Source organism: Psammomys obesus, unplaced genomic scaffold (genome assembly GCF_907164565.1).
Source record: "Psammomys obesus unplaced genomic scaffold, mPsaObe1.curated_primary_1811, whole genome shotgun sequence".
NCBI lineage: Eukaryota > Metazoa > Chordata > Mammalia > Rodentia > Muridae > Psammomys > Psammomys obesus.
In genome coordinates, this window is record NW_026596039.1 from 24,219,788 (window position 1) to 24,230,422 (window position 10,635).

The 10,635-nt window shown below is 44.1% G+C and overlaps 1 protein-coding gene across 1 annotated transcript in view; it reads right to left on the bottom strand.

The window, feature by feature from the left end:
- The window catches only part of LOC129687369 (zinc finger protein 160-like), a 45,853-nt gene extending 35,598 nt beyond the window's left edge, over window positions 1–10,255 (bottom strand). The window contains 4 exon segments of the mRNA XM_055621707.1: window positions 1,463–1,550; window positions 2,308–2,403; window positions 6,094–6,220; window positions 9,886–10,255. The gene's annotated coding sequence lies outside the window, so the exon portion shown is untranslated.
- Window positions 10,256–10,635: the final 380 nt, after the last annotated feature.

The window sequence follows — 10,635 nt, forward strand, 5'->3', positions numbered from 1 at the left end:
AAAAAAAAAAAAAAAAAAAAAAAAAAAAAAAAAAAAAAAAAAAAAGATGACTCAGGGAAAGGCTTGGCTTCACAAGAAAAGCAAATTATATAATTAGAAGGTTTGACTTAGATAACTAACTAGCATGGTGGTAGATGCCTTTAATCTCAGCACTTGGGAAGCGGGGACATGTGGATCTCTGGGAGTTCAAAGCCAGCCTAGTCTACATAGTGAGTTTGAGGACAGCTAGAGCTACATAATAGAGAAACTCTGTCTCAAAAAAATAAATAAAAATAAAAAAGGTTTGGCTTGGGCAAGAGGTATGTGGAGATATGGTTCAGAGTAAAGACACTACTGGCTGTTCAATCCAGGTGCTAATACCATCTTTGGTAAAGTCAGGAGAAAACCAGCTCCATAGCTGTTCTCTGGCCTTCACACATGTGCCACCAACCCCTAAAAAAATAAATGTAAAATAATTTTTTAAGCATTAAGCCCAAATGCCAACCAACACATGGACGGTACCTGGCTTTAACAGGCCCACGTGACACTGTGAATACAGGGCCACTGAGATCTAACCCAGCAGACTATTCAGGGAGACATGAGCAAGGGGCCACCTTTAGTGACTCCCATGAACAAGAAGGTTAGAAAGGGTAGTAGGTAGAACAGAGTTGTGAATGGAATTGGGAGACTGAGAAAGGACACCTCTTCCTAAGGTGTCTGGAGAGAAATGTGCGGAATATTTACTAGATATGACTAATCTGGTATAAAGGCCACACATAACTCACTTCCACATGGGCTGCACAGGCACATTAGAATTCTCAAGGCATTTAGTAAACAAAAAGTAATAGAGCTTTAGACATATCCTCCTCCTGCTCAGACACTGATGCTGGTGTATCAACACATGAAGTGATTCTATCTTTTCTGAAGGAACCCCATGCTTAATGATTGCCATCAATTTCCAGGGACAGACTGGGTGCAGGCCACTAACAGATGTTGATAAAACATCTGCTCTTCTTCGATACATAGCTCAGTAACATATCCCAGCCCTGCAGGCCCCAGGAAGACCAAATGCCTAGTTCTTTTAATAGAACTGGTGTCCCTGGCCAGGTGGTGGTGGCTCACACCTTTATTCCCAGCACTTGGGAGGCAGAGGCAGGTGGATCTTTGTGAGTATGAGACCAGCTTGGTCCACAGAGTATCCAGGACAGCCAAGGCTATACAGAAAGACCCTGTCTCAGATAGATAGATAGATAGATAAAAAGAACTGGTGTTCCTAGAAGTGGGTAGGACATGTCTTCCTGTCTCAGTCCCTGGAAAATGGCAGAAAACCTTACAGCAACAAGCTGCTGACAGAATGTGTGTCAGCCCCTGAACAGCTGTGTGGCACAAAGCTCTCAGCTGTTCACAGATACTGCAATGGGTAAGAAAAAGTTACATCCTGACCCAGTGAGCCTGGAATCTGGCATGGCTTAGTCATGCTTACCTCAGTGGTGTGAATGACGGCATTCCCCGTGGGCATATAATACACATCTCCAGCTGCTGGCACTGATTAGGAGGCTTAGGGGTTAACCCTGCTGGAGGAATACATCATTGGGGCAGGCTTTGAGGTTTTAAAAGCCATGCGCCATTCCCGGAGTGCTCTCTGCTTCTGGACTGTGGCTGAAGATATAAGCTTCTCCAGCTGCCAACTCTGCTGCTTGTGATCTCACTTCCCTGCCATGATGGACTCTTATCCCTCATGAACCATAAGCCAAATAAACCCTTTCTTCTGTAAGTTAATGTGGTCATGGCATTTAGCACAGCAATAGAAGTAATGCACACATTTAAACCAATAAGTGACCGATCCATGTCATGAGAGCCACAGAACTGGTGACCATGAAGCCAGGCCAAGCCCATGCAGGTAGAGGGAGAGCGTCCTGAGACAGTAACTTATGAATCTGACTCATTCCCAAGAGAGGTGACAAAAGGGACAGGGCTGGGAGAATCAGAAGGGCCACAGATCACAGGGTTCCACAGCTCCAAATCCTGAAGTGAGATACTAAGAAGTGTCCCAGGAGAATGGCTCAGTAGTTAAGAACTTGCTGATTTTTCAAAGGACCTGAGTTCAATTCCCAGCACTGGAATCAGGTGACTCACAGTGGCTTATAACCTCATCTACAGGGGGTCTGGCACTCTCTTCTGACCTCTTAGAGCACCTACATACGTGTGGCATATCCTCAGACACATAAATAAAAATCTCTAGAGGGAGAAAAAAAAAAAAAAACCTTCCCAGGAGATCCCTGGTCCAAACCTCCATGCTGTTCCACCAGTCCAAACCTGGACTTTTACCTAAGCAGGTACTTTCAGAGAGGGACTTTGCCACAGTCCATGATTCCTGCACTTGCTCCGGCTGGCATAATAGCTCCACTTTTTGAACAGGATACCCTTCAGGGAGAACAGGAAAAAAACATACTTGAGGATTTTGGTGAAACAAGATAAATACCCTCACTCTCACAGGATGTGGTCTGGACCTTGAAATGAAGCTGCTCCCATCAACACAAAAAAAAGGTGAAACATGCCAGGAGTGGTGGCACACGCCCAAGCTCCCAGCACTCTGTGGGGGCAGAGGCAGGAGGATGTCTGTGAGTTCAAGGCCAGCCTGGTCTACAAAGAGAGTCCAGGACAGCCTGGTCTACAAAGAGAATCCAGGACAGCCAAGGCTTCAGAGAGAAACCCTGTCTCAAAAACAAACACAACAAAAACAAAAGGTGAAACATAACTCACCAACTAAGTTTGCAGTGTCAGGCTACACACTCCATTAGAAACTAATCCTTGTTTGGCGAGGTCACTCAGTAGATAACGGCACCTGCTGCCAAAACCCAGAGCCTGGGTTTGATTCCCGGACAGAGGGTCATAGCAAACATTTTAAGTGCAGTGTGTCACACTGGGGATGACAGCACTCATCTGTAATTCCAGCACTTGAGAAACACAGGGACATAAGGACAGCCTGTTTACATAAGAAAACCTTCCTCCAAAACAAAATGAAATAAAACAAAAAAGCCTCCAAAACCCAAAAATAAGGTATCTGTATTAGTCTGTTTTTTTTTTTTTCTGCTGAAACAAAAGAAACAATAAGCAAAAGAAATAATAATCCCAGCATTCAGGAGGCAAAGGCAGGCGGATCTCTAAGAGTTCGAGGCCAGCCTGTTTTACAGAGCAAGTCCAGGACAGCCAGGGCTATTACTCAGAGAAAAAAAAAAAGTTTTATAGTGTTCTTCCTGTAGGTCAAAGATTCGATACAGATTTTATTTTGGAATTTCCTCATAGCATCCCAGATAGATGCTATGTCCATTTTATACATGGACAAATCAAGGTTCAGATTTTATCATGGGGAGGGGGGCAAGATGGCTAAACTAAAGCAGAAACCGAATCCCAGCCATCTCTTTTCTATGTACTGTTTAACCACAAAATCCAGAAGGTGTGGAGTGCAGGCACAACTGGGACATTTGTCATGAGGATCCTAGTAATGGCAATGGTAAGTGTGGATGCAATGGTTGACACGCACATGGACTGTACTGCAATGTTATTCTGAACGCTTTTCCTGTAACAACTGACTTACACCGACAAGAGCAATGGAAATGGATATTCAGTATGTTCACATCTAAGCAGATGATGCTGGGACACAGTGGGACTGGATAAGAGGTCCTGGGCTAAAAAGTTTTAAGGAGCAAAAGATAGGTCAACCGTTAAGAGCACTTGCTGCTGCTGCAGAAGACCTCCTTTTGCTTCCCAGCACCCACATGGGCAGATCACAGCAGCCTCTAAGTCCAGTTTTAGGGGCTCCAAACCCTCCAATACTATGCATACATGTGGTACACATACAGACAAGTAGGTGTATATATGTGCACAACAATTAAAAAAAAACAATTTGTTGGTATAATGTTCTTTTAAAATGTATATGCCTTACCCTTGTTAATTCAAATGCTGATTTCCCCACCCCCAACTCTCTGGTTTCAATCTGGATATTGCATTGTGATACTCACTCTTGTGTAAACAGGACACAAATAAAGCAACTAGATACAATGTTGTGCAATGGGAGGAGCCAGAGGACAGGAAAGAGGGGAGGAGCTAGAGAACAGGAAGGGGCGAGAAGGAGGAGGAGCTCGAGAAGAGGAGCACGAGGAGAGCAGAGCGGGAGGAGAGAGCTTGGAGGACTTGGAGCATGAACCAGACCTAAGATTTCACAAAAAGCAAGTATAATGTGGGAAATCTAAATGTTAGGAAACTGAGGCCTTGGAGGTTTAGGAGGGAGTAAATATTGCCCAGCATTGTGTTCTAGATTAACTAAAAACCCAGTCTCTGTGTGGTGATTTGGTTTTACAGCTGCTGAGGATTAACAACAGCGTTACCAGAAGTTAAACCCATAGTAAATATTAATAGCCGCCTACAACAAATGGCACCCCACAGTGTTACTAGAAGTTAAAACAATAGCCAATATTAATAACTAAATACAACAACAATTGAAAGAAAATGAGAAAAGGACCAACTCTGGGATGGGACACCAGAGACTGGGCTGCAGACTCTGGACACCCAAGAGTCTGCACAAAATGGAGAACGCCACAAACTCCAAGAGGGGTCAATAGCAGAGACAGAATAGTAGGTGGTGATGAGGCAGGGCTTACATAGGAAGATAAATTAGTTGCAGAAAGCAGAGGTCAGGGAAGGGCACACTCAGTGACTACACTTTAATACTTCACTGTAGTATAAAAAAAAACTATACATTAAACATTTTTTGTCTGTTTTGTGTGTGTGTGTGCATGGATGAAGATTAGAAAACAATTTGTGGGATTCAGTTCTCTCCTTCCACTATGTGGGGCCTGGGAATCAGTCAGGTCATCAGGCTCGGTGCCAAGCACCTTTATCATTGAGCCACATCACTGTTCAGGGTATTTAAGGGTGGGGAAAGACCTTTTAAGAAGATGCTGACTGTGCTGAGAAAAAGAAAAGATGTGACGTGAAAAGCTGCATTATATTAAGCATAGTCCTAAGCAAAGGAAAACACCAAGGGCGTTCTTGATGGAGAACAGGACAGGCAGCCTGCAGAGAAATAGCAAGGAGCCCAGGCGGACCGAAGCACTGTGCATCTTGGGCTGAAAGGAACATGTGAAATGAGACCAGAAAGGTCTTCTTATTTATTTATATTTAAAGACTTATTGTATTGTTTATGTTTGTGTATGTTAGATACTTTCTTTTGCTGTCATTAAACACCATGATCAAGGCACCTTGTAGAAGGAAGAGTTCATTTGGGTTTCAGCAGGATAAGAGTTCATGTTAGCAGAGAGACACAAAATCAGCAGGCATGGCAGTAGCAGCAAGAAGCTGAAAAGTCCTATCACTAATCACAAGCATGAATCACAGTGAACTGGAAGTAAGGTGAGGCTTTTAGGCTTAACCCCAGTGACGTGCTTCCTCTAGCAAGACTGCACTTCCCCATAACCTCTCCAAACGGCATCACCAACCAAGGACCACCTGTTCAAACACCTGAGTCTATGGGACATTTCTAATTTAAACTACTGTGTGTGTGTGTGTGTGTGTGTGTGTGTGTGTGTGTGTGTATGAGTGTGCATGTGCACACACAAATGTGCATGTAACCCTAAGAGGATTTCCCATGAGTCTGAGGTCAACCTAAGCTACATAGTGTGATTCCAGGTCATCCTGCACTACAGAATGAGAGATCTTGCTTTTAAAAAGCTGATGGTACAGCCAGGCATGGTGGCACACATCTGTAATTCCACCACTCACGAAGGAAGAGGCAGGTGGATATCTATGAGTTAGAGGCTAGCCTGGTCTACAAAGTGTGTTCAAGACAGCCAAGGATACACAGAGAAACCCTGTGTCAAGAATAAAAAACAACAACAACAAAAAGCTGCTGCTGGTAGTGGAAGTGGTGCAGTGGATAAAGCTGCTTGCCACCAATCCTGGCAATCTGAGTTTGATTCCTAGGATCCATACGGTGGAAGAAGAGAACTGAGTATCTGCAAGTTGCCCTTTGAACTCCACATATAACACATGTGTACCAATGTGTATAAAAATGAGTAAAATAAATTTTAAAAAATTTAGAGTAGAAAGCCTTACCCAGAGAGACCAGGAACCCAGAGATTTCCATCATTACCTTCCAGTATAGACTCTTTTGAGCAGGATCCAGCTGCCCCCACTCCTCCTGGGTGAAAGCCACAGTCACATCTTCAAAGGTCAGAGACACCTTGCAAAGTCAAAGAGAGGAATCAGTGTTAGCCTTGGGGTTTGATGAGAAGAGCTGGCCCATGCCTCTCTGAAAGAGGTTAAGAGAGACGAAGGCCCAAACCACACAGCGTCTCTTCAGACACATGTTCCATTCTGGGACCCAGGATTTGGAAGATGATGCTCAGGGAACACAGGTAGATAGAGAAAGGCTGCCCATGCAAGAGTCATCAGAGCCTGGCAACTCACACCTATAATCCCAGCATGAAGCCAACCTGGGCTATATATAGCAAGCTCAAAGCCAGCCTGGGCTATGTGAGACTCTGTCTTAAAAAAAAAAAAAAAAAGCAAGATAGCTCAGTGGGTAAAGGCACTTGCCACTAAGCCTGACAACTTGAGTTCAATACCTGGAAAGAGAACGAATTCCCTCCAGTTGTCCTCTGACCTCTATTCTCAAGCTGTTACATGCATGCACACACACATACCATAAATAAAGCTTTGAAATATATAGCATAAACAAACAAATATGGAAAAGACCACTACCCCACACAAAACCAGAAGGACAGATAACATCAGCAAAAATGTGTGGAACTACAGCATTCTAGGAACCAGAGGAATGAAGAAACAAAGGTGATGCTGTACAGCTAACAGGCAGAGCCTCTCCATGACAGTTCACAACAGTAATTCTCTAGGGCTGCCAAGATGGCGCAATGGGTAAAGGTACTTGCTGTCAAGCCTGATGACCTGAATTCAAGCCCTGAACCCACATGGTGGAAAGTGAGAAGCAACTCCCTTAAGTAGTCCTCTGATCTCCTCACCCATTAACATGCATGCATGCACACTAAATAAACAAACAAACAAAAAAAAACAATAGTTCTGTCGGACAACAGGAAGTTTTAAAAGAGAAATTCTCTAATGCTCGCTGTGAAAATATTCTTAATGTTCTACAGTCGCTGAGGTCACCATCAATCAGGTCTTCACAGAGCAGTAACTTGAGGCTAAAGCGCTTTACCAACTAAGCTGGAATCACATGCTACTATGGAAGGATTTGCACATGGGTTTAAAGTTGTAATAGCAATCTTGATACTCCATTAATAGCAAAGAGAATCTAAAATAACAAACTTATTCCAAAAAGGAGTTACAGAGCTGAAGAGCTGGCTCGGAGGCTAACAACAATGGACCTGAGGTTGGCTCCTAGCACTCACATCATTATCTCCTGCACCAGGTATTGGATGGCCTGTTCTGGCCTTGGAGGGCACTTGTACTCATGTGCACATACTGTTATGCAAACATATCACTTAAGAAAGATTTTTATGGCCAGGTGGTGGTGGTGTACGGCTTTAATCCCAGGACTTGGGAGGCAGAGGCAGTCGGATCTCTGTGAGTTCGAGGCCAGAATGATCTACAGACTGAGTTCCAGGACAGCCAAAGCTACAGAGAAACCCTGTCTTGAAAAAAAGAAAGAGAGAGAGAGAGAGAGAGGGAGGGAGGGAGGGGGAGAGAGAGAAGAAAGAAAGAAAGAAAGAAAGAAAGAAAGAAAGAAAGAAAGAAAGAAAGATAGATTTTTATAGCCAGGCACTTGTGACACACACTTTAATCCAGCACTTGGGAGCAGAGGCAGGCAGATATCTGTGAGTTTGAGACTAGCCTAGTGAGTTTGTATAGTGTTTCTGTTCTTTTTTTTTTTTTTTTTTTTTTTTCTGATAAATCCACTTAATCACTTCTGAAAAATACCCTTCTAACAAGACTAGATATTTTAGCTGGCTTCACAAGAAATGTGCATGAGTTGGTTGTGGTGGCTCACATCTGTATTCCCAGCACTATGGGGGCTGACACAGAATTTGAGGCCAGCCTCGGCTAGAGTAAAACCTTGTCTGAATACAAGAACAACAAGAAAGGTAGTAGAATCTACTTGAGACAAAGCCCTGATCAGATTCCTGAGTGGCCTAGACTTTTCTTAGGCCTCCTAGACTCCCAGAGAAATTCCACAAGGAGATGTCCCTCTTTTTCCCTGCTGGATTGTTACAGCCCTTGTCCCTAATGCTAAGACACTTCAAAACTAGGAAACACAAATGGTCATGGATTAATAATGCCAGCTGTGGCTCTCATGATTGGAGGCTAATATGGAGAAGGCTACAGTAACCTCATAGGTACTGGCTGGACCTCCTTAAATGGCCAATATACCTTGAATTCCTCCAAGCATGTCTCTCTAAAAGGACTGCCCTAGCTTCCTTGCCTTTCCCAATTCAGCACTGCTGCACAGAGGTCTGTCAGTCTGGGTGGCTCCCCCCAGGCATAGTAGGAGTTAATAGTATGACTGGAGCATCATTTACTCTTGCAACAACTTATCCATGATAACATAAAAAGCACAGCTCTCACCTCAAAGCACGTAAGAGTTTATTCTGAAGCCAAATATGGGAACCATGACCCTGGAACTCAGATTTAGGTTAACCCAAATGCCATGTTCCAAAGGTTTTAAGATACAAAACAAGGAAGGGCATACATCAAGATATTTGCAAATACACTCATGTAATGATATAGTAAAAATGCCTCTTAGACATATAAAAATAGCTTAGTCAGGAACTCCACTACATCCAGGGCTGTACCTGATAACTAGAATCCAGTGACATCACTCACTCAAGATAGCCAGACACTGTCCTAGAACCGCATGATGCCCACTGGACAGTATATAAGCAGAGACCAAGAGCAACGTTCTGCTTTGCACATCTGGAGAGATACCAGCTTAATCTGCCCTACAGTTGGAGAGTTTATCCCAGGATCCTAACCCTCAAAGAGACTTCCTTTAGAGACTGGAACTGTCATTCAGCTAAGATACATGGCACAGGTGAACAACCTTTAGTGTGTGGACATTATGTGATGACATCATAATAAAATATAACTGTTGTTATACTAACTACATCTACCTTCTTGCTCTCGACAACTCACATATATATCAGGCAGGCAGGTTAGAGTTCAGTGAAGAAACTTTCGCTACAGGCTTCAAATGCTATCTGATTGATTGATTGATTGATTGATTGATTGATTTAAGATTTCTGGTTGGTGGAAGTTAGAGGTCTGCTAAGCTAACACATCCAAAATGTTTCGTCTATGTTTCACAATGATATTAAGTCAGACACTGAGGTAAGCAAGGAATAATTATAAGGGGGTTAAAGATAGCCCAAGATAATTAAACAGGGTAAACAGGGTCTTGACCTGCAAAGTACCAATCCCTTCTCATTCACTGGCATTCTAATCAGTCAATCTGCTGTCAGATGCAGCTTCCTTCCGGAAACTATAGTTCAAACTGAGTATCTTTTTTTTTTTCCACTGTGTCATTTTTTAAAATTTTTTATTTAACTTTTATTAATTACACTTTATTCATTTTGTATCCCCCCCCTTTCTGCATGCATGCCCCTCCCCAAGTCCACTGATAGGGGAGGTTCTCCTCTCCTTCATTCTGATCTTAGTCTATCAGTCCTCATCAGAAGTGGCTGCATTGTCAGGGTTCTAGGTTATCTCCATGAATAGTCCTTGGTTGGAGAATGAGTCTCTGGGAAGTTCCCTGCTTTAGGCGGCATCTAGAACCACTAACAAATTAGGTGGCCCTACTATGCCCTCCCCAAAAATGACAACGGTAGAGCTCACCGGGGCCTTCGGATGAGGAGCGATTTAAAGCTCACAACTCACCTGTGTATGTTTCTTCCCGAACGCCATAGTTGGACTTTTCGTGGGCAGGATGAGGTGGATGGAGCGCCTTGCAGGCCTCGGCTCAACCTCCCCACGCCGGTCTGGCCTTGGCCAGGGGACCACAGAAATCGGCTGGACTCGGGACCGCGGGATCTTCCGTGGAAATGACAAACCGCTGCCCTTGACTGCTGCACGCTGAAGGACGAGTGCTTCGAGGTCGCTGCTCCCCGGAGGAGACCATCCAGAACGCGGCTACAAGCCTAGGCTTCCGGCATTTAGTTAACTCAAGCCCCCTGGGAACCAAAGTGCTAAGGCAATGGCGTCTGCGGCGAGCAACCCAGAAGTGCACCCGTCCTGCTCCATTATTGGGCCTGAGCGCAGTATAGTCTTCTGGGTGATGTAGTTTTTCAACTATGCCCGACCAGACTGGTAAGGCTTTCCCCAGTAAGTCTTGCCCAATGTGAAAGGCGTTAACGGTTCCAGTTTCTCTCAAATGCCGGGACATCTAGAGGACTGAGTTTGTGTGAAGAACCCAGGAATAGGGTTAAGACCACCATTCTTCCAGGGAAATAGAGCTTGGGAGGCAAAGGGATTTGCCCATTTTAGGGTTAGTGTAACGGTGTGGATCCTGAGATTTAGCTGATCTCATGATTTGTCCTTTTTAGACACTTCCTACCAGGATCGCCTTCTGAGCTGACAACAGACAGTGTACCTTAATATTCTTCATGAGGAGGATGCTGGAAGCCTCAC